Here is a 26,293-nt window from a genome sequence, read left to right as displayed (position 1 = left end):
TTATTGAGGTACACATTGGACTTGACAGCCTCTGGGGTCACTGATGACTAAAATTCTATAATGCCTTGACTTCAATGAAGCATTTGACACTAGTGACTTCCCCTGCTCTTGAATATCTTTTCTTCCTTTGGCTCCCAGCCCAGGCCCTCTTTTTCTGCTTCTATACCCTTTCCCTTGATGATTTCATTTACACACCCATGGGCCCAATTATCATTTCCACATTGATAACATGTATGAGTGTATACAGAGAGAGAGAAAGAGTGGAGAAAGAGAGGCAAAGGAAAGTAGAGGAACAAGCTATTGGAAGTAGATGATCCCCAAACTCCAATTCTGCATCTCCAATTGCCTTCTATATATCTCTACCTAGGTGTTCTATTGAAATTTTTGAGATTCACTAAGTCAAAAACCAAGCATACTACCTACCTCCAAAACATGATCCTCTCATCCTAATCTGTTCCTATTGATATGACAACAAAAATCCAATCTTACTGTTTTCATTATATTTGCTAAAGGATCATGAAATCATAGATCTGGAGCCATAAGGTCTAGTTCTAGATTAGGAAAACTGGACCCAGTGAATTGCTCAAAGCCACAAGGTAGTTGGTGGCAGAGCCAGAATTCAAACACAGTTCCTCTTACTCTAAACCCAGGATACTATTGATTATTCCACTTAAACAAATTAAAAGAAATATTATAGAAAGAAAACTCTAAGTGGATAATAACAACTAATATTTACATCACACTTTAAAGAGAACCATGAATATATAATATAACACGAGCCTCTCTCAAAGCTAATGTTGGATAGTGATTAAATTTTCAATTTCCCTTAGGAGCACAAAGCTCTGGACGCAGAAAGAGCTTCCAAAATGTCTATTGAAGGAACTGAACTCAGAACCTGCTGACTTCAGGGCTAGTGTTCTATCCACTGCACCATCTAGCTGTCCTTACTGAGGGAATTGAGGGGAATGGAAGTGAACTGAATGGTGTGCTGGTGCTACAGCTGATAAAAGCAAAGAGGAGAAGGAAGAAGAGGTGGAGGAGGAAGAGAAGGAGGAGGATAACATACTATGATTCTCATTACTTGATATACTCCAACAGCTTCCTAGAACTTCCAGTATCGAATTTATAGTCCTATGTTTACTGCTGAAACTCTTCACAGCCTTCCCAGTGTCCTTAAACTCCAATACCCTCCACACATTCCAAGCTTCAGTCATTCAGGTCTATTTGCTATTCCCTTCACCGCACTCTCCATTTCTTGTCTGTACTTTTGTACTAGTTGCCATCCCTAGAACATTCTCATTCCCCACTTCTACATCTTAGATTCCTTGACTTCCTTCAAGACTTAGCTTAAACGCCATTTTCTTCAGGAGGTATTTCATGATCCTATACTATTACTTTCCTTTTTAAGGTTATTTTCCATATATTATGAAGGTATCTTGTATACACTTATTTATGCCCATGTTATCTGCCATATTAGAACATAAGTTCTTTGAGGGCAGACACTGTTTTTGTTATTTTTTATGTGCCTCACAATCCCCTAGTGCCTGCTACTAGTGCCCTAGTAAACAGACACAGATTGATTGATGCTCCTGGAGTTCATAGTCTAGCAGACTATTTTTAAAACCAGCTCATTATTTCAATTGCCTGACATTTAAGATTCTAACTAAGTGAAAGGCTACATACAGTTCAATATCCCAAAGCATGAACAGTTTCAAATCATCTCACTAAAAAGGAACATGATGTTTCTGAAGTTGGGGGGTGGTATTTTTTTTTCTTCTTTTACTTGGATTTTTACGATAGGGACTGGGGAAGGAGATTAGAAAATAGCCACCAATGGCAGAGAGACTCATAGCTTCATTCTTTCTATTTCTAAAGACCACTTGGGATCACTTTAAATGTTTTCTATCTGATATAAACCCATAAGTATCAAATGTGCAGCTTTTCAAATAAAATTTAACATTTAAATTTGTTCCCATCCAAATGATTCATACATCATTTCAACTTTTCTTTTCAAACATACAAATAAGTACACAGTTCTCAGCAGGACCCTTGATGGTAATAACGGTATAATCCTTGGAGTACAATGAGATTGTTGGGTTTTTTTGTGGCCAAATAAAGGACTCTAAATGGAATGAGCATTTGGTATGATTAGCCGATTCACTCTCATATTACAGATGAAGGACACTGGCGATACTGTTTAGAAAAACTGGCAATGCTGTTTAGACAAACACCCCAAAGAAGACAGACTGTGGATAGGAAATGTGGTCTGTTGCACTGTTAGCTGAGGGTTTTTTTCTTCCTTCTCTTCCCTCCATAAGTGCTTTTCATGTAATTTTACTTATAAAGTTGCCAGTGCTAATTTCTACCGGCCAAATTTGGCTCACAGTTATTTGCTGCCAATTCTCTAGTCAAAATCTGCATTTGGATGTATTCACATTGAACTGTACCTAAAGCCAAAGGGATTTCTATGTCCAGGGTGAAAAAGGTAGGAAGCAACGCACTTGGCAATCCCTAATGACAAAAATCTGTCTCTATTAGCAAAAACAATCAAATCTTCAATGCTGGCACAATACAAAACCCAGCAAGATGCATGGATCCCCACAGAATCTTTACAATAATGTTACACAGCATCCCCGTAAAAGCGATTTGCATATTCACATGTCCCATAAAATGAAAAACAGCAAAGCAAAGGTTAAGTGGTGCTTTCTTGAATTTTGCCTCCTGGGATCTATAACTTAAATACACCATTCATCAGTCGGAACTGGGTTCAAATGGCATGAACAGAAAACCGATAGATTGTTTCCTTCTTCTGTTTTATATAATATACTAATATGAAGCTGGTTTTTTGAAGTGATAAAAGGGATCTTTCCCTTAAAAAACCTTCAAATACAATCTAGCAAGTAAAGGACCACAGTATTTGGCCATGCCTTTCCTCTGCCCCAAATGCTACTTGGTCAATTATGAAAAAAAAAACCTGGTGTAAATGCCAACCTTAAAAAAATAAATTTAAGGAAGCCATAATCCTAATATTTTATTCTAGTATTCATCAGAGGTCAATATTATTGTGTTAAGAAAGCAAGCACATGCTTAGTCAATTGGCTTTATCCCCCAATTAATGTGGGGAACTTGAGAATATGTTGTATTACAGTAAAGGATATATAACAGAAGAAGCAAAGAGCAATTCTTTACAGCCCATCCTCTGCACAACAGATTTTTGAATAAACATGTTAAAATCGGGTTTTCTCAAAGGTTTCAGGCCCTGTATTCATCTAGGCTGATACACTATCTATGTCTAGATCGCATCTAAAACTAGTCTTCTATGGTTTGGAAGAAACAGGATAGACTTGAATATATTCTGCCTTTGACCAATATGTGATGTGCAATTGCAATCACACTTAGGAGCGATAAACTTTGGGAAGGTCTCTGTTTGCCATACCACTTGTAAAATGATTTATCATCTTGCTAAAAATGATACTTGATATATTCTGGGATAACCCCTAAGATGTATTGGGAATCTTTATATTATAAAGAATGATTTGAGCACATGAGAATGAAGACAAGCAACATTTACATATTTCCCAAAGAATTCAAAATAATCTATACATTTTAATGCATTATAAGGATGTTAGCTTGAATAAGATTCTCTGCAAAAATATTAAAAAAAGATCCTGAAAAATTAAATAGGATATAACACAAGATGAAAGAATAGATTTAATTCCAGTATTGACATCAGGTAACAAATGACAGGGAAGTGAATTTAACAAGAAAAACATCAATCTTCACCCTGTACTACATTTATTTCCTATTCCTCATTTGGAAGGAAAGGTCAAAGGTATACATATTCAACTTTCCTCTGTCTATCTTGTTATCATCCCATTCAATATTTTGCCAAAATTGTTGACATTCCCTTAAAATTGTTGAAATTAAATTATGCAGCATTTTCGTCTAAAAATTTAGTTTTCTTATCTCAATACTAAAGGACTTTAGTACTTTTAATACTAAAGTACTTTAGTACTCCTACCTCCTAAAGTATCTAACTTTAAGATACTATTATATACTGAGGAGACACAGAAATGGATATTGAATGGAGAAGTATCTTTGGAGCCAGGAAGAACTGAGTCAAATCAGAGACACATATTGATTATGGGCAAATGACAACTTCCTATTGCTATAGGCAATTTCTAAAACTTTAAACTGCAATGATGACACTGACTTTCACTGATAGAAAGCATGTCCTCACCTAGAGTTCCTACTATAAATGAAATCACAGGTTCAATAGCTATCCATATTATATATGTGCATGTCACTATAAATACTTGAATTCTAAGGAATTTAATAAAAATAGAAAAAAATCTCATATGACAACAGCATCCAAAGGATTCTCATCTCAGAACCCAAGACAGGCTCAAGACATCAAAGAAAGGTTGAGTTGGCTCTCCAAGCAGTATGATCTCACCAATTCAATTCAACATTTAGTAAATGCCATCTGTGGGCAAGACATTTGTGCCAGGTGCAAAAAAATGACACAATCCCTGCTCATTCAGAGCTCACAAACTAATAAAGAAACTTATAATTCACCAAATGATTTTTGAAAATTATGATTTATTTAATTTCCCTGTCCTATGTGGATATTTGTTTCCCCCACTGATACAGATAACAACTCTTCTGTAACACCAGAAAATATAGCCTCCTCAATGGCAGGGACCAATTTCATTCTTGTCTATAGAGTTCATACACGTAACATAGTTTCCTTCACATAGTAAGCATTTAATTAATTTTTAGTGAATTGAAATGAATAGAATTTAGTTCATTTGAATTGAACTCAATAGATGGTCGAGCTTGCCCAGCCTCCATATAACCTCTCTAAACTTAGCTCTTCTCAAACAAAAGACATACTTGCTATTCATCATCAAGCCCGTAGGCAGATATGTTCCTAAAACTATCATCATTTGCTATATTTGCCTTAAACTAGGGCAGGACTAAATTAAGTATAGAACTTCCCAATGATTAAGTCTCCTGACTGTCTCATAAATACTGATGGAGCACATCAGTCAGAACTTCCCAGGGCCACATGTTGTAATTGGGTCACTCAATGGCATGCTCATACCTAGATTTCCTATTTGAGGGTTTCATATTCATTATTGTACTGACTGGTTTCTTTTGATCTTTTAAGTAACCTGGACCAAATTTTCAAACCAGTCTTCAGTCAAGGAATAATTTAAGCATTGAATAGTTTCTATCTTTAGACACTGAGCCATTTTAATGGTTTGATGTGGTACAGGAAATATTAACTCACTCTCTAGTTTCAGTCACACTTCACAGCTTTCTAACATAAGGACAACACATAAAGGAAGTCGGAAATCATTGGGACTGATAAAACAGACTGCTTCATAAGAAAAGTAGAAAGTAGCATCAGCTTAGAGAAGCATCTCTGCCCACCTCCAGTTAGGGATGGTATTGGCCATTTGGAACTCTTCCTGCTCATGTGATTTCATTTTTCTCATGGTTTAAGCAATGTCATGAGTGTCAAAAAATGAAAAGATTTTTCAAGCTAAAAAAGACTGAGGATTCATATTTCGGATGTATCTAAAGTTGTCAAAAATAAATGAAAAGAAAGCCAAATAAATTTCCCGGTTCTAACAAATTACTCCAAGGTGAGTTGGGAAGACTAATTGATGTAACAATTGAACTGTCTTAGATTCTATGAAAGGTCTTGGTGGACAGTGATAAAGACATAAAGGGAATTGGACCTTTTCAGGCCCAAGAGATCCAGTAATTTTCTAATCCATCTTCAAAAAACTTTAGCTGTAAATTTGAGAGTTGATTTAATTGAACATATACATACTGCTTCCTTCAACGGGGAAGGCACACTAGGACTCAATAAGAAGCCTGCATTCAATAATAAAGGAGAAGACTCACAACTTCCTCAGAGGAAATTAAACTTGGTTTGGCCAGTAGAAAGCCACATGAAGCTCTCCTTGCCGCCCACTTCATAACACAAAATTTGTGTACTCACCAAAGCTTCTGATTGCCACTGGCAAGCTGGAGAATGTCTTAAGATGTTAGGAACACCCGACTGAGCTTGTCCCGGGCAACATATACCGTTTATGCAGAGCTTTACATCTTCAAAGAATTTTACAAACATTAATTTATTAATCCACATAACACTCTGGGAGGTGGTGTTATAGCCCCGGGTAATATTATACCCATTTTATGGATGAGGAAATAAACACAATTTAAGTCAGCTTAACCAGCACAGTTGAGCAAGTCAATCCAAGAATCAGATGTAGAACTGAGAATGAATGTTCTTGGCTCTTATTCCCATGATTAGACTATTAGGCAACATTCTATTGAGGGAATCCCTGAAGTTGGATTACTTTTAGCAAATGCAGAAAACTTTTTTGATGTCAGCCTCAAATTGTGCCCTCTGTCTACTTTCACACATTCTCCACCACTTGGATTTTTACAGGAAATACAGGTATACCTGATTTCTCTCTGCTGTCACAAGCTACATGGAAGGCTCAGTACTATATTTATTAGTATTATATCATATCAACTATTGTAAAAGAAGAACAAAGAAGAAAATGTAGAGCCAGCACAAAAAATACAATAAATTCAGGCATATGAATGCAATGTTGGTTGTAGGGTATTTTTGCATATCTATATTTGTCACATATACATGTATGCTCATATATATATGGCAGTATGTCATTTGGAGAATAAAATAGTAAGTTCCATCCACTGGCAGAACACCTTTCAGAACATCTCAAGCATGACTGTGATGGACCCTGATGAGATAAGGAGAATAAATAAGACCCAAGACAAGTAGAAATGGCTTTCATTTACCTTTTCTATCTTTCAAAACCAAGAAAGCCAAATTCTCCAAATATCTTTTTAAAATAACTTATAACTACCTCCCAAGCACCTTTGGAAAACTGTCACTACTTATTTCATTCACTTATCACTAGTCCCAGGTAACCTGACATTTCCATTACTAACAGTTCACTATTAAAGTTGACACGTTCATAAGATTTAAATGGTTACAAGTGTTGTCACCATAAAGGCAAAGCCACATCTAACCACTTGCAGACAGGTGCACTCATCTACAAAAAGGAATAGTAAATAATATGCACAAACACAAACAGAAAACACAGGTATATGAAAAAAGCAGAATCAAATTTTTACACACACAGATTATCTGGTTACTTTATGACCATAATCTTTGAAGATTATATATTTCCTTTTAGAAACCAAGATGATGGAAGCTTTTCCTCTTCCATACCAAAGCAGAGATGATAATGGACTTCCACTTTGAATTGATTCCAAATTATTGCAATGGAAGTCCGTTGCTATAAGGGGACACCTACGGGAACTCAAAGTTGCTGCTGATTCCCATTCCTGTTGTAGTGTAAATCTAAAATATGAAGCACACAAATAATCTATAAACCAATATTCAGTCTTTTGAATTCTTGAAAGAGTAGTCAACTCTTCTACTCCAATTGCATCTTCACCAACTGTGTACTTCTCAACTCCTTGAAGTGTGCTTTAAATTATTCTCCCAATTCACAAATGACCTCTAAATGATCAATCCAATGTTTTTTCACTTTTCTCATCCTTTGTAATTTCTGAAATGACACTTGCCTCTTCTCGAAATCCTTTCTTCCTCTTATTTCAATAATCACAGCACTCACATTGATCTGCTCTTATTTGCATGAGTACTCTGCTGTTTTCTTTGATGGACCACCACTCATGCCCTCCCTTCTATATCTGAGTAGTCCCCAAAGCTCTTCCTTCTACTCTCTATAAAGAATAACCTCTGCTGATTCCTCTGCTCTAGAGGGATGTGTGCATGTATCTATACATGGATCTACACGTGTTCTCTAGGACTACAACTTATTGATTTGTGTTAATATTTTTACCCTGGGAGTTCTCTATATTAGTGATCTCCAAAATGTGACTCCAAGGGATGTTCAATCAATTAAACAATTAGAGGGTAAGAAAATAAATCTTATCCCCCTTCTCACATTGATCATGGGGCATGTTTCCAAAAATGCCATACATATCCTTATCCCTTAACACTGCCCTCCTCACTCTCTCTACCCTTCACTATGAAAGCTCCCAAACCCTTGTATTCTGGGCCCACATTCAGCCCCTGTGGCCAATAATACCAGAATCATTACTTTAGCATCATCTGTAGCTAAGGAGGTTGCCAGGGGCAAATTCTTCAAACCCTTTCTCTTTCCCTGCCTCTGAGATCATACAGTGACTCTAGCAGGTCTCCCTAAGAGAGCACTATGTTCTAGGGAGAGTGACCATTGAGCAAGAGATCACCTCACAGCCGAATTCACACAATTTGCATTTGGGGGGACAGTTTGTCCAACTCTGAGGCTGAATAGGGGATAAGAAGGCTTGGAGGAGGTTTGATCAACATCTCAAGTCTCATTATATCATCTTTCCCTAGAAACTTCCCTAATCCTAACAAAGGTATCACTTTTGTTCCAGTCACCAGAATTTATAACCTCAAATGTCATTTTCAACTCATTCTCTCTGATTCCTCACATCCAAACAGTTAGGTTTTTTATTTCTATGAAATTGCCTCATTCAAACATCTCCTCTTCTTTACTTACATATACTATATACCCCCCCCCCCAGTTCAGATCTTCATCACACCTTGCCTGGCTCTCCTAAGTAGTCTCTTTGCTTCATTTCACCTTTCTCAAATACACACACCATATGTCTGTAAAAAGTGATTTTACTTTTGTTCAGGTCTATGTTATTGCCCTAATTGATAGACTCACTTTAGTGATTCACTATTGACTCCAGGATTAAGTATTATTTCATCTTTATCTAATTATTTTAAAGTTACTACTTTTGTAAACATTTTATAATTAAAATAATTATTCATGCTGTAGTACCTATGTATAACTTATGGGTCAATATTTACATATTGGAGTACATGCTCAAAATGTCTTACTGAGAGGTACAGGTAGTTAGAAAAGAATAGTGATCTATTTCCAATCTAAATAAAATCAGATACATACATGTCCATATACATGTACATATGTGTGTATGTATACCTATATAAAATCCACATTTTGGGAGAGGTAAGATGTTCCATGGGAAAGACTTATTACTAGACTTTCTGATTTGGGAGACGGAATGGGAGAACAGCTTTTAAGTCCAAAACTATCTAAATGGGCTAGGAAAATGCCATGTTGCCCCAATAGAATGTCAGTTTATCAAGGGCAGTTCTTTATCTTTTCCCCAAAAATCTAGCCTAGTGTCTTGCTTATGGCAGGTGCTTCACAAATGTTTTAAATCCAATTAAACTAGCTGACTCTGGGTTAAAGACTGTAGGTGATATCAAATAAGAAAAAATGTTTGAACTAAAAAAGATCTCACATCCCACAATCTCAGTGTTGAAGGGAGCTTAAGAGTTCATTCACTGCATCCTATAACTGAAAAAAGAATCCCTTCTACATCATCTCCAACAAGTGGTTATCTAGACTTTGCCTGAAACCTCTAAAGAGGGCAGGAGAAGGAGGGGGAGCCCACTACCTTTTCCCAGAGCAACTCATGTATTCTGAAATATCTCTAAATGTTAGCACATTCTTTTCTTAAATCATAAATCTGATTTACTTTGACACATCTCTGTAACTTTCACCGGGTGATTAATTGGAATCCTTCCACATGGTAGTCTTTCAAATGCTCGAAGACAGGAACTATAACCATTGTTACCTCCAACTCTATATCCTCTTCCTCTCCAGGCCAAATATACCATCTTCCTTGAATTTATTCTGATATGGCATAGATTCAAAGTCCTTCACCATCTTTTAGACACCCTCCAACTTGCTAGTGAACTTCCTAAACATGTTTTCTAAATTAAACACAAAATGTAGTCTGTAAATGTAGTCTCATCTGGAAAAGGTACAGCAGGCATATTGACTCCCATCCTAGATAGCCTAAGATTACATAGCTTATGGTGACTGCTATAAACTACAGTTGATTTGGGCTGATTCTCGAAAACCAAAAACTCAATACTCTGCGACTAGCCAAGTCCATTGTACTTTGTACTTTAGTAGCTGTTTTTGTCTGTTTGTTGCTATTGTTTTTTTAAGCTGGGTATAAGATTTTACATTTAACTGCCATCTTCTGAAGTTTGTTTTTTTTAGATTAAGGGGGAAAATGGTCATAACATTTTTATGATTTTTAAGGCTACTAAACCATTTAGTGGATTTCTTCTAGGGTCCATCAATTTTCCTTCAATACCAGAATCTGTCCCTTTATCATTATAGAGTCATAGCTTTGACAACTGGAGGGGAATTAATATACACGCAAAGTAATGAGTTACCAGAACATCAATAAGAACAGATCCTTCCAAATGGATATCAACTAAACTAAGTAAGGAGAATAGTTAATTAAGGTTGATCTTATCAAAAGTTTTGGTAAAATATCATATATTCTTTTGCAGAAAATAGATGTGAAATCTACCACATTTTTAGATGGATTCCAGTCAGGATCAGTGGTTGTCAAGTGTTCATTGTTTTCATGGGCAGTTTTGGTAGGGGTGCCTGTGGAATTTGGGCGCAGGCCGGAGTTGCTGAGTATTTGCTACAAACATAAATGGCATACTCATCAGGTTTGTACACAATATAAAGCTGAAAGGGAGGTTAACACAGGTGATGATAATCAGGTTCCCAAAGTATCTTACTAGGCTGTAGCTAAATAGCATGGCTCTATGAAGATGAAAATCAGTAAGGGTAAATGTAAGGCCTTAAATCTGCGTGCAAAAAAAAAGTCAACTTCACAAGTACTATATGAGGGACATATGGTTAGACAGCAATTGTTCTGAAAAAGATCTCGGGGTGGGGAAGGAGCAGTTAGTGGTCTGTAAATTCAATATGTGTAAGCGGAATGTGGAATCTAAAATATAACTATGCCATCTTGGGCTGCATGAAAGGGAGGTTGGGTTTCCAAGAACAGGGAGGTGAGAGTCCTCTGTCTTCTGCCCCTGATTTTTATCATCTAGATGGCCCAGTGTTGAGTTGAGTGTCCAGATGAGGGTTTCATGAAGAGGTTCAGACCTTAACAAATGAAAAACAGCTGAAGAAACTTGGAATGTTCAGACTATGTAGGAGAAAACTTGGGGTGGAGGACTGTGCAGAGGCGGGGTTAGGATAACTAGTCTTCTAGTGTTTGAAGGACTCAGATCAAGTGATGAACTTGTTCTCCATGGTCACAGAAACAGGAAAAATGAGAGAAATTATAATGGATGAAATGTATTGTTCCCATCAGAAAAAAAAAAAGCTTCCTAATAAGCTGTCTCAGCTTTTTGAATTTTGTGAAATTTTTTTGAAAAAAGCTATCTAGCTTTTTGAATGTTTTGAAAAAAAGGTCTAAGTACAGGTTTCACCAAACTGCAAAAGGGTATATTTCTCTCTCTCTCTCTCTCTCTCTCTCTCTCTCTCTCTCTCTCTCTCTCTCTCTCTCTCTCTCTCTCTCTCTCTCTCTCTCTCTTTTCCTCACACACAGAGATATTTAAGAGGAAGAGACTAAAAATTGCTATTATACTTTATACACACTGAAATTAATTTAAATATAGTTTAGGTGTTTGTTTAAAAGCTGAAGAAATAGGTCCCAATATACATGAATGGGTAAATTGGAGAGAGGAAAGGTAATTGTTACTGGAAGACTGAGTTTTCCTAGATTTGGGGAACATATCAATAGACATACTGGCTATGTCAAAATGGAAAGGCTTTTCTACCCAGAAACATCCCTGGGTCACCTTAGTTCCATCCTTATTCCATCATTACTATCTCTTCTTATACTCATATAAGATAAAAGTGGAATATGCTACCTAGAAGATGGCAAATTCCCACTCCATGGAGGGCTTCAAGCAGAGACTGGAGAACCTCTAGGGATTTCTTTGGGTTGTGAGTTGGAGTAGGTAGCAGCTAAAGCCTCCTTCAAATTCTGAAACTCTGTGACAATTATTTAGAGCTGGGAGGGACTTTATAGGTTAACTACTCATATTCATTTGCTTTAAAGATGAGTAAACTGAGGTCCAGAAAGGTAAATGCTTTGCCCATTGTTCCATAGGTAATCATGAAATAATAGCTCATATTTCTGTGGCAATTTAAAGTTACAAAAGTCCATTTCTCTCTAAATCCCTGTGACATGGGCAGGATAGGTCCCATTATTTACAGAGAAGGTAACAGATGCTCCACCCACTCTAGGGTGGCCTACACTAGCCTATTCATAGATTGTCAAAGTTTTCTTGTATCTGTGCTTTTGCCCATTCCTGGAATCTTCTGCTCCCAACTGTGCCCCTACACTTTTCTGTATATTGTCCTACTCTCCACATTTAATTGGTTGCTAGAAAGCAAAGGAAGAGGAGAAGAAGAAAGAGCACAATTGGTAGAAAGCCTCTTCTAATCTAATTGGAGAGACAGAACACTCCCATGATAACTAAAGACACAGAAGAGATAGACTATTACCATCACTCACCATGAGTAACTGCAAACTCCAAAAGGATGTGTGTTTGGGACTAAGTTTAAGAGGTAAGAGAATAATAAAAAAGAAAAGACAGGGCTCTCTAAGCAGAAGGAAAAGCATTTGGTAGCTTCTATCTTCCAAAGAGTTTTCTATGAGATATGATAAGGTTATTTTGAAATTTAATTCTAACATTATTATCAAAAATTATACTATGTGTCCAGTTAGTAACTGTAGCTTACTCTCATGTTACTGATGTTACTGAAAACTTAAGAATCAAGTCACTTGATAGCAAGTCACAAGAATAATGCTGAAGTCATAGAGTATTTCTAGATAGTGCTCTTTGCCCCATTAGAATCCTCACTTATAATGAAGAGCCTTTAAATTGGGTGTTTGTTAATTCTGCACCAATTTACCAGCATCTAAATCATACTCCCCCAGTCATATGTGGCTTAGCCACTGCCAATGGTCAGAGTCCATTCCTATCTGCTGCTGGCAGTTCTCTGGGATACTGGGAGATGGGGAACAAATAGAAAGGGTCACACGCTCCTATCTGAGGAGCCTGCAAGTCTTACTCCACAGCTCCCTGCCTTCTGCAATAAGTATATAGGTGGAACAGGGAAATAAGATATATAACACAAGTTCTAAGTCTTAGGTAGGGGCAATTAGCTGATGCCATAAGACGTTGAACAGAACATATATTAAGTAAAATCATTCAAAGCGAAAAAGATTAAAACAGAAGAAAAGAATATCCATGAATTAAAATTATTTAAGAAGAAAGGTGAATGAGTGATCAAATAAGGAATCCTAGGACCTAGAATATAGGGGGTCCTAATTTGGAGACCAGAGAGACTTAAAGAATATGTGTGATTTTGGTTTAAAAATATTTTGACAACTGTATCTCAGTATGATTGGCTTTATTTTTGTTGTGTGTTGTTTTTTTTTTTTTTGTAATCCTCTGTATGTGCTTATGTTTGTATATATGCATTGAAAAATAATTTTTTGAAAAAGGGTCTGGTCATAGGTTTCACCAACACACACACACACACACTCTCTCCTCTCTCTCTCTCTCTCTCTCTCTCTCTCTCTCTCTCTCTCTCTCTCTCTCTCTCTCTCTCTCTCTCTCACACACACACACACACACACACACATACACACACACAGATATTTAAGAGGAAGACACTAAAAATTTGCTGTTATACTTTATACACACTGAAATTAATTTAAATATAGTTACTATGCAAATATAGTTAGTCATTGATGTCCAAAGTTAAATTTTCAATAAAATCCTTCAAAAATAATATTAGCTGAATTTAGTTCTCGGTTTAAAAGCTGAAGAAATAGGTCCCAATATAGATGAATGGATAAATTGGAGAGAGGAAAGGTAATTGTTACTGGAATTGTTACTAGATTTGGGAAGATATCAGTAGACATATTGGTTTTGTCAAAAATGGAAAGCATCAGGCTTTCTCACCCAGAAACATCCCTTGGTCACCTTAATTCCATCCTTATTTCATCATTATTATCTCTTCTTATACTCATATAAGAGAAATACTTCTATATAATTTGTCAACCACATTTTTTAACGTCCAAGAAGACAAAAACTGTGTCTGACAAAATGACAAATTCTTTCTTTTTTCTTTTTTTTTATTTATAGCTTTTTATTTACAAGATACATGCATGGGTAATTTTTCAGCATTGACAATTTCAAAACCTTTTGTTCCAATTTTTCTCTTACTTCCCCCCATTCCCTCCCTCAGATGGCAGGTTGACCAATACATGTTAAATATGTTAAAGTATATGTTAAATACAATATATGTATACATGAAGGACAAAGTCTTTCCTCCTGTGTACAAGTGAATAATCCTTTATCTGAATTCAAAATATGCATTCTAAAATCTGGTAGACTAAAAAAGATAGAAACAGCCAGAAAACAAAAACAAAATCCAAAACCCAAACCTAAAATCCCAAGTTCCCTCTTAGTAGGATGATCTGGTGAAGCAATTCTGGAAAATGATATGTTTCTACAGACAACATTAACCTTTCTTTGAAAAGTCAGACACTTTCTGTCCAGGCCAACCTGTTTCTTTTACAGTTTTTTAAGCACCACTTCTAATTGTTTTGTTCTCCAACCAAATTAAAGGAGCAAATCCAGAAAGAATGCTAATGAAAAACATGGCACAGTAAGTTTACAAATATGATTTTCAATTGTTTTGGAACAACAGTTTTGTCCACTCCTTCAGTATTGGAAAGAAATCAGCTTATTAGCAAAGAGTGGGCTTCTGTATCCCGATGGCTGCATTGTTTTACAGTCACTGTTATTTTCATTAGAAGTTCCAGTTCTTGTTACAAGGGATGTTTCAATGAAGAGAAAAGTTGTTCCAAAAGAGGTCACAAGAAAACTGAGAAACATCCTTCCAAAGGAAAGAAATATAAAGAATAAGAAGTCCCGTCAGGAGATCACAAACAAATTAACTAGTGTTTAAATTCTACTTTATGGGGTACAGCTAGAATCTCTCTTGGTAAAACCTTAAAGAAAGGGTTAAGGAAATAGTTCCTTGTTCAGGTTTAAACTGCAGGGTGAGTATTCCCCCCTACCCAAATTATAGCCGAGTGTACATCCACCAGATGCCATTTAGACAGGGGTTTTCCTAGCCCTGAGGTACAGTTCAGCTTGTCCATTCTACTGTGCAATTACAGAATCAATAAAACATCCCTTTGAAACTCCCTGGACTAGTGCCGACATGCAGACAGTAGTCAAGCTGACATTTCTTGCTGTTTCCGTTATTACTGCCGTCAAACCTTCTGAGAAGCAAGACATCAAAACTAAGGTGCGGGCTGAAAGCAGAAGGCAGAATTGAGGTATTGTTTATAATATGCCAAATTGTTCTCTGTGCAATTCACATACCGTACAACCAACCTGCAAACAATCTAGAACACAAAGCTAGTCAAAAACATTTTGATGAGGGCATTGGAAAAGGCTGTTGGGGACTTTTGAGTTAGTTTTCCTTCCTTAAAAAAGAAAGGGGGAAAAAACATTTTCTGGTAGATTCACCTGAAAGCCCAATTTTTCTGATGCAGTCTGAGCATTTCAGGAATCAGGGGGTGATGCCAAGAAAGAAGTAGCATAGCAAAACTCCCAGCACTTGTGTGTGTGTGTGTGTGTGTGTGTGTGCATGCGTGCGCACTCGCTACTCGTGAGAACTTGTGTGGGGGGAAGAGGGGTACTGAAATGTATCCGTCCATCTGTTTGTGTCTGAGTTGCATAAAATATTGAAATAGAAATGGAAAGTTAGAAAATGCTAGGAGTGAGTGAAACCTGAAAGAACATTGTATTTGAAAAGAAAATGTTAGACTGATTGTATAAAAAGGAAAAACAGAATTAACATGTTCCATAATGATTCTTCTGTGTTAACTAAATATTGAGATGAAATTTTGCTGAAACCCTCAAAATAAAACTTTCCAAGGAAAGTACTTGTCTTCATGGAACAATTTTGATCAAAAGATAAATCACCCTACATGCCCTTTTTGAGAGATCTTGGCTTCATGTGAAGCTTTCCATTCAGTCTCCCAATCTCATTTAATGCTTAATTTCAGAAGCTCAAGCCCAAGCATATTATCATCTTTCCTCAATATGAGTGTGTGTATAACTTAGATCCAATTTTTTAATCTAATAACCACACAATACCAAATAGTCCTGCTCTCCTTGGGAACATTAAAAAACTGGCAAATCTGGAAAATGAAGTCTCCTATTTATTTGGTTTCCAGGTCCTGCAGAGGAAGTGGCACTGTAGGCTTTCTCAAACTGTTGAGCCACAGTAACCACAATCGTGACCTGGAAGGCATACTCTGGGGATAAGAGGCAATTCACATTTCTGAAAGGCTCATTCCCAATCCTCTCTTAAATAGCCATTATGGACCCAGAAAACCTGACTTGATGATCCTGAAGTGGGAGCTGTTCCTGAATCACTAACTCATTCCGGGCAGTCTTTGCTTAGAAAATAAAGACTACAGCCATTCGTATGTAGTAAAATGAGCAGGCTGAAATCTTCAATATTTCAACCCGAGTGAATAATAGTAAAAACCAGAAAGGTTATGAAATTTTATAACAGATGACTGAAATTGGTAGCATTTCCCCGCTTTTCTGGAAGGGATTCAGGAACAGATTTGAATCCTGGGCTTTGATGCCAGTCTGTGATACACAGGGATCCCAAGTTCAAAAAAAAAAAAAAAAAAAAAAAAAAAAAAAAAAAAAAAGGCAGCTTGTAAATGGAGCGGTAGATAGTTGCTTGCGGAGCAGTTCAAGCATCAAGCTACCTCATTTGAGAATTGATCTATATATTATTTTGCTCCCCTATTTAATCATATAAATGTTTATTAAAAAGGAAATGAATATTTTAATTTTCTAATTGCATGTCTTTTCTGTACTCCAAGCTCTCCCTTTCCACCAAGAATCTATATGCTCTGTCATTTATGAAAGGGATTAAGTCAAGAATAGATTATTTAATGATCTTCAGTCATAAAACACAGAAGTCTTGGGAACCTGCCCTATGGTTTTCCTCCTCAATACATCGCCATCCAAGCCAGCAAAAAAGGGAAGATCCAGGGGTCTACCATACCTCAATCGCCTTTGAGGCAATACTAGGGGACGATGACTTAAGAACTCACTGTTAGCCATCAACTCCTTTTAGCTACTCAACATGGATGTATAGACCAAGCCAGCTGAAAGAGCTCCGATTTAAACCTCACATCTTACAAATGAGGTAAGAGGCATGAAAGCCTATGTTCACAGAACTAATAAATGGTGGAGTTGAAACTCTGGAGATCTACAGGAGAGGGAAGGTCAATTGTCCCTATTCCACACTGTGCCATCATTTTACATGGCCATATAACCCCTTCCTTGACTTTTCCCACCTTTGCCTTTGATTTGCACTTCTAATTCACTCTATAAACTGATACATTTCTTTGCTAGCTTGCACTTATATGTTTCCAATAGTCTCTTGGACATCTCAAACAAGTCCATGAGTACCTCAAACTCAACATGTCAAAACAGAATGATTATTTCCCCCAAACCTTCTTCCTTTCCAAATTTTTCCAGGCCAGACCATTGCCTAGACCTGCAACCTCATAATCATCATCGGCTCCTCATTCTCATTGCCCGTGCCACACCTGTCCCCAATCTTATCATGTCTACCTTCACAACATATATATCTCCTTCTGTCCGCTGTTACAACCACACCCCTAAATTCGGGCCCTCGACACTATTTACATTGCTGCAATAGTTTTCAAACTGGTCTCCCAGCCTCAAGTCTCTCTCCCCACTCGAATCCTTCCTCTCCTCAGCTGACAAGGCAATTTTCCTAAAGTGTAGGTCTGAGGAGTCACTTACTTAAGATGCAGTGCCTCTCCACTGCCTCCAGGAACAAACAAAATGCTATGTTTGGCATTTAAAGTTCTTCATAACCTGCCTCCTTTCCACTTCTCCACTTTTCTTATCTCCTTTTCCATAAGTCTATGATCCTAGTATACCAGCCTTCTGGCAGTCCCTCAAAGGGGAACTATCTCTTATCTCTGGGGTTTTCACTCATAGTCCATTTCTATTCAGGATTTGGCAGGCTTTGTACTCACTTCTACCTCTGATTTCCCCTAATTATTTCAGGGCTTGGCTCAAAGCACATCTTCTATGGAAGTCCCTGAAGAATTCCCATGCTACAGTCCAAGATGCTAATTTCTACTCCTTCTAATGTCTGTCTTCTCTGTCTCTTTCTCTGATAGATAGATAGATAGATAGATAGATAGATAGATAGATAGATAGATATTCAAATAGACAGATAGATAAATATAGATAGATAGGTAGATGAGACATGTATAGATATATTAAATATAGATGTTTATAAAATGCTTATTCCCTACTAATCATAGCCTGATATTCTAGCATGCAGTTCATGCTCAATTCAAATTTGGTGAAAAGATATTCAAAGTAGTTAAATGTTATGGATATTTTCTGGGGCTCCTGGGAACATGATTCTCACTTAGCTTTTTTGAGTATAAGAAGGAACTAACAGGTACTTTTGGAAAACTCATCATGTGCTCGCCTATATGCTCATTGTTCAGCATATATTATTAAGGCACAGCCATGGTCGAGTCTTGAAGAATGTACAACTCACCTGCCAATCTGTACTTTGGGGGAGTTATCTTGGTTTTCGCAGATTTCTCTCCTACAAAAGGAACACTTAGGAGGAGCACCCAGAACAGCAGGCTGAAGTCTTTTTTTCATCCCTTTCCTTTGTCCCAGCATTCTCTACTACTATACCCACACCCTCTATTTTTTCTGTCTTCTCACCAAAGGTTTGTTTTTTTTCCCCTTCATTCCCTTTCCCTGTCTCACAGCCCATGAACCAGGTTTTGACCTTGTTCCCCTCCCTTCATTCAAGTACAATCAAATGACTGTTCCCTCTGGCCTTGGCCCAATGACCCCCATTCTTTTCTCCTCTAGGAAGCTTCCTTTTCCTGTCCCTCCCAGTCTAATAATCTGGTATAACTCCACTGGGCCCTCATTTGCTGACACTCAACCAAAAGTAAGCAAGGCTTTTACTTGGTCAGTCAGTCTCAAATTATGGCTCTGAATGGGATACTCAAATCTTCTCCTGGGATTCAAGCAGCAGAAACTCAGGGTGGGTGATAAATAAAGAACTGGTGATCCAAATGGCACCTAAACATCAGTAGCCAACAAAGAGCAGCCTAGCTACATTTGTAGGTTCAAATTTAGAGCTGTATAATCTGTCCTCATTTGCTACTGCTTTCCAAAAGGAAATTTCAGACGATGATGAAAATACAGGGAAGTACCAGCGTGGCTAGGCTGAGAGCAGGTCTCCAAGGCAAGAAGTTGTGAGTTCAGTTCCCTATCCCTGAAATATATTGGCTCTTTGTGACCTTAAGGAAGTCACCTCAGACAAACTCTTCAAGAATGTAAGTTGCTAGAAAATGCTAATATACATTGGCAGAGGGGTTTCATCATCCCTGAGGTCTTCATGCCAATGACAGTCCATATTGGCTGTACCATCCTGGCCAACTCATTTGTTCTTTCAGGTGTTCTAGGGAACAACACATTGGTAGAGGGAATTTTCTCCCTCAAGATTTCAAAAACCAATGAAATCCACACTCTCGCTCTCTCTTCCTAGTGACAAATATCTACAAACAACTTTAAGCAAAAGCCAAGCTATCATCCCAGATTCAAGTCAGAGAAGCCAGCACGATGAAAACGATGTCCTCCCAACATGTAAGCAGAGGCGTGCACTCGATAAGTGTTTAATTGAATGTCTCCATGACGTGACTCATCTCCCACCTTCACTAGCATCTCTTTATCAAAAAATGGCCTGTATTTTTTCTAAAATCTAAATTGGCATAAGCTCTGTTTTACTGAAAGACAATAATGAAAAGTTCTACCCTTGTCTTCAAAACAAATTAATGACAGAAGTAAGATCAGACATCCGAATACTCTACTCCAGAGCTCCACAGCTTAACAGTGCTCCCTCAAGTGGAGTCATAAACTTGTTGAAATACAAGGATCTGAAAGGAAGCAGCAAATCAGATTTAACTACCTAAGCCACCTTGGGCATTATTTTGATAACTATAAAAACAAATAGTAGGTGCCAAGCTCTTGATATATCACTTTTTCTCTGAACATATAATATTCTATATGTCAATCAAAACCAAGCTACTTCTCATGTTTCTTTCAGTAATGCACACATGGCCAATCAGAGAAACAACTTTTATGGTTCAACCACTAGAAATAAAAATGTTCAAAGGCTTCTCCTCGATATGCTTTGTATCTGACATCAACATCAGATAGAGGGCAGACAGGGGAGGCTTTGAAAAATCACCACTGGTACAGAGGAGAAAGACCTGTAAACTAAAATAAAAATGCACATTAAAAAGTACATGCCCCACAAATAGAATATAAAGCAGGTTAACATGTGCTCATTCACTGGTGAGATGAGCTTTCTAGATCTCATTAGTACATCCTGGAACACTGGTATGCTACTGCTTTGCTGTAGGGAGGTAGAATGAATATCCTGCATAGTCAAAGCATCATTTTTGTCTTTTACAATCTTCTGTCAGTGGTATATGAATTCTTCTGGTCTATATGTGTTTATTTTTCACATAAATGTCTTTAGTCTCTCAAGGAGACTAAAACACTGACTTCAGCCTCATCAGGGCACTGAGAACACCTGAGAGAAGTTATTAATCGATATCTGAGAGGAATTCGACCCTCTTCTGGAAACAAAGTCACTGGAAGCTATCCCCTCACTCCAGTCAAACTACTGGAAACCACTTGGATCTTTATGATTAATTTATGCTGGTTTATAAAAAAAAGTATTTATTGAGCACCATCTATGCATCACAGGGTTAAAAGGTAAGGATAAAGACAAAAATGAAAAAAGATGATTATGATATTGAGAGTTTGGCAGAGTAACATAAATATAGATACATAAATCTAAAAATTATCTGCCTTTTTTACCCTGTTGCCATCCTTAGAGTTAAGGAGTCTCTAGCTCTTTTAATCCTTGCCACATGTAAAATAATCATTACTAAAGCACCCCTCTTTTTTTCCTATCTCTCTCCATATTTTCATCTTGATCTGTACTGACACTGCCCAGTCCCTATCCTGCTCTGTATCTGGAATCTCCATTCTATTGTTGATAAACTTCCGCTAATCTTCCATCTCTTCCTCTGCTAGTAACCAGTCTCTTTCCTTGATTAGGATACATTTTAAATTCTTTCAATTTCTTCATTACTACTCTGCTATCATGTTCTTTAGTTTCTTTAGTAAAAGTTTTAACTTCAATGCCTGTCTATTCTGTGCCTTCTTCAGTGTTTTTGACCTCCATCTCCACTTTCTTTCAGCCACCCACCAAGGACAGACATACCTTAAATCTCACTATCATTCAAAACTCTACAGTTGCCAAGATTTTAAAGACAGATAAAAAAACATTATATGCCAGACTTTACTCTAAATACTGGAAATGCAAATACAAGAAGAAATAAAGACAGTTCCTGTCCCCTCTCTTGATGAATTTGTATTCTAATGGGAGGAGGAGAACACATAAAAGAAAATTAATAAGCAATGGAGGTGAGGGTGGAGATGGGAGTGGGAAGAAGGTGCCTAGGGAAAGGAATGCAGAAATCTGCAGAGTCAGGAGTACAATGAGGACAGGAGTGAAAGAGTGAGTATGGCTGGACAATCGAAATGATTGTCTCAAGAGAGGGCAGAAGGAACCTTCACCTTTTCAAAGATGGCCCCATATCTTTGGCCTTCTCACCCTGAAAGACCTTGAACTCTTCAATTTATTTCTCTGATCACAACCTCTGGTCCTTCTTCTCCTAAACTCTATTATTTTGATCCCTATATTCTATTCTGAAATTTTTCCCTCTCTCCCCACAAATTTGAGGCTATAGTCATTTCAGCTATGCACCCTCTTCCCTTGTAAGTACCACCTTCCATTGTTTCTGACATAATTTCTTTTTTTTTTCCCATGGGGGGAAAGCATCACTGAAATGTTTAATAGTTTGCCAAATATACAGTTATTAGGATTATTTAAATATCACTTAAATTATAAACTTGGTATAGATGATTTTATAAAATAATGAACACAAGTTACTTATCATCAACCCTGTAGTACAGTAATGGCTCCCAAAGACTAAAAGCATAAATTACAGTCCAATACGTTTTTAAGAAGACATAATTTAGACATTTAAATCAAAGAAACCAAGGCAGGACTAAATACATTCATTCAAGTACAATAAATTTACCTTTTCAGTTTTATAATCATCAGTTAGTAGCAAAACTTTAGGTGTAATTTCACATGGTCTCATATACTTTCCAGTCCAATTAGCATAGTAATAAAGTGTCTGACATTATTCTACTCCTAGTAACTCCCACTACACAGTATTCTAAGAAAGAAGGCATAGAATGGACATTTGCATGTCTCCAACCTCTCTGTGTCTTAGTTTCTTCATTGACGCAATTAGCTGAGATGACCTTTGTGGTCACCAAATTACTAAATCTTTTCATCTCTCTACTTTCAGGTACTGAAAAACTGCTGGAAAACTCACCAAACCACATAGACTGGTTACACTGAAAACCTATGCAGTCTAAATTGGCCCTGCCCTGTTACAAAGTAATTGTTTTCATTCACTTTTTGAATTCTTATATTTACCACAGCAGATATTCTAAATCTTCTTCCTCTTTATGTCTCTTCTTGTTAATAAATTAACATAAAGTTCCCATTCCCTTCTCAACAAATGGTCTTGTGAGGCTTTACTAAAGAATACTGAAGATATTGCAATATAGTAGGGAAAGTACTATACCAAGAATCAGAGAAATTGACCTTGAACCCTAACTTTGACTTTGGACAACTTAACAAACTTAATACATATGGATTAAGAGTCTACTGCACACAAAGACATTATTATGGGTGCCTGAGAATATAAAAGTGAAAACTAAAAAACTGATAATATATTAATATGATTGTCCCTTTGAGACCTATTTTTTTAAGTTTTAAATTTCCAGATTATCCCTGTCCCCGGCTCCATAACAGATTTCTGATAACAAAGTAAAGTAATAAAGCAAAACTAAGGATGCTGTGATCCCAACTGAAAGGGCATACAGCATTCCCCATCTGCAGTATCTTTTCCTGATTTTTAAAAAATTGATTTTCAAAACACAAATCATTTTTTCCCTTTTCTTCCCATCCCTCACCCCTTTAAAGAAAAGAAAAGAAAACCAATTCTTTGTAAAAGAAATATACATGGACAAACAAAAACTTGTTGATTCAACACATACACACATACACATGAGTGTCACTGTGCACCTTATCATTCTGTCAAGAGGAAAGTATGGGTCATCATCATGAGTCCTCTGGAATCATCAATGTGACGTCACTGTATTAAGCATATGTTTACCTCTTTCAAAGTTGTTTGTCTTTATACAATGTCCTTGTTTTACTTGTTCCTCAGTCTTCAAAATTAATTTTTATATATTATTGATGCTAAAACATAAGTTGTTTTTCTTATTCTGTTCACTTTACTCTGCAACCATGTATGTCTTTCCATGTCTTATTGAAATCAATTACTTCCTCACTACTTGAAGCATCACAATATTCCATCATGCTCAGAGAACATAATTCACTCAGTTGTTCCTCCATTAATAAGCATCCCTTTAGTTTCCTTTTCTCCCAGTGATCTAATTTGTTCTTCTTCACCTCCTGTCTTCCTATCTGTATCACACAATCATGCCTTGCTCCCTTCTCAGTTAATCAAAAAAAAATCCATTTATTAAGCCTCTATCATCAGACACTGTGATAAACACTGGGAACACATATATGAAAGAATGATTCATGCCACCAAGAAGCTTCAGTTCTACTCTTCTCCTTCTCCGGTAGCAAGTATACACTGGATTTTCTCTTTTTCTGAGTCCCTCCCTTTTCTCCGAACCCTTGTGCCCATTCATTTTTCCCTCATCTGTCCCAGGATTACCCTGACATTCTCTCACTTATAACTCCTCTACAAATGCTTCCTTTCCACCTATAAACCTACTCAGTTCTCCCTAACTTTAAAAGAAAACCTTCCTTTTATTCTTTACTCCCTCAAGCCACAACCTATCTCCCTATTTGCCATTCCTAGCCAAACTTCCAGAAAAAGGAGACTACACTGACAATATCTACTCCCTCAGCAATTTATAATCTAGCTTCCACACCTTCAGCTCTATTGAAAGTGAGGTCATCACTGATTGCAATGTTCAATGGTTTCTTCTATTCTTTATCCTTTTTGATCTTTCTGCAATATTTGATGCTGTTAACCACCCCAAGCCTCCCTCCCCGCCCCACAACTTCTTCTTGACTCTATCTTGGAATGGTGGGAAAAAAAGCCAGCTCACATCAGAGGAAATGGGTTCAAATCCTTTTATTTCAAGGAAGGTGCCCCCTCAATCTCAGGATCCTCACATGTAGTAAAAGCTTAATACATGCCTTTTGGTTTGACTGGTAAAATGAGGGGGTGGGACCAAATGTCCTCTTCTACCTGTGATCCAGTGATCCTCCACTGGCTTGTATGATGGTGTTCTTTCCACCTCCTTTCTCACAGGCTATGTTCCTCATTGTTTCCTCTTCCTCCTCCCACACTCTCATTGTGGGTTTCTCCAAGGCTTCTCCACTCTCTCCATATTCTCTCCCATATCAATCTTCTCTATTTCTGTGCCTTCAAACAGCACCCCTATGCAGATGATCTCCAAGTCAATTTTGGTAGACCTAGAATGGCCTCGGTCAACCTCTGTGCATAAAATTATGTCCCTTCAAGTCCCGCTCAGGTGCTCATGAGATAGTGGTGAGGATCATTGCTAAAATGACTCTTCAAATAAGGCATTATTATTATTCTATCCTTTAAAATTTAAAGTTGTTTCTGGAAGATAACAAGGATGATAACAGAAGATGAATTCTGGCACATTGATTTAAGAAAGATTTCCGATTTTTTCATGATCCCAAAGTTAGGCATCTTTATTTTACTATATTATATCATTGTTATATTACCATAATATACTATTATTATATTGTGTCACATCCTGACTTCATACAATGCAGCATGATAGGGACACATATAAATAGTGACTGAACTCAGTTGGATACACATGGGCTAGAGGATAAAATATAAAAATCCTCCACTGCCTTTTAAAACCCTTCATAACCCAAACTCTTTCTAGGTTCTATATCAGTCTCTTTTTCCTTCATTTTTCCCCACTATAGACTGTGCCCCAGGGTCACTGGCCTTTCTACCTTATCTCACAAAAGACATTCCACCTCCAGACTGTGGACATTTTCTCTGGCTGTCCCTCATACTTGCCCGGCTCTTTTTCCTTGTCTACACTTCGCATCTTCCTACAGTCCCAGATTAAGTCACTAGTGCCTTTCCTCCATTGCCTAACTCCAATTTCTAGAACTCATATCTTCTTTGCATGTTCCCCCCCCCCCGCACTAAACTGTATTTCTTAAGAGCAGGGACTGGTTTTTGCCCCATTGTAGCCACAACCCTTAATGTCTGACACAGAAAAAGCATTTAATAAATGCTTAATTACTATCTGACTGAGGATGGATGACAGACATCCCTTTGGGGTGATTTATCTTTAAAGCTCAAAAGGGAATGAATAAAGCTTCATGTATATGGTAGGGTTGCCTCGGTCAGAAATCCACACCAGATGATAATTGGTCACCCAAGTCAAGAATTATCTTTTATCTTTTTAATGTTTATAGTAACTCTCAGATAACATATTTGGTAATGATTGTTATAACACCGTCTGATATCTCTTCTGTGGTTGTTTCAAATGTCATGCTACATTTAGTATATTCATTATTATGATGACAACAATAACAATAATCATATTATAGCATTATATTAAAATGTCAGCTCTTTGAGGGCAGGGACTATCTCAATTTTTCCCAGTGCTGAGCACAATGTTTGGCACAAAGTAACCAGTTTTTCAAAAAGCTTTTTCATTCATTGCAAATTAATTTTTCTGTAGATTCTTAGCTCTTGTGTCTATTTACTCCGTATCATATTCTGGAGCATCTGACACAGATATTCAAATTGTTGAATTGATTTAATACATTTCAGGCTGAGACAGCTTTAAAGACACTCTAAGGTGGATGAATTGGACAGTTTTTCCCTGGAATGATGTCTTTTAAATAGTAAATAATAAGTTATATATCAAAGGGAGTGTTTTTATTCCACATAATATTTTTAGTCATGA

Source organism: Sminthopsis crassicaudata, chromosome 1, assembly GCF_048593235.1.
Source record: "Sminthopsis crassicaudata isolate SCR6 chromosome 1, ASM4859323v1, whole genome shotgun sequence".
In the NCBI taxonomy this organism is placed as follows: domain Eukaryota; kingdom Metazoa; phylum Chordata; class Mammalia; order Dasyuromorphia; family Dasyuridae; genus Sminthopsis; species Sminthopsis crassicaudata.
Note: the sequence above shows the minus strand (reverse complement) of the source record.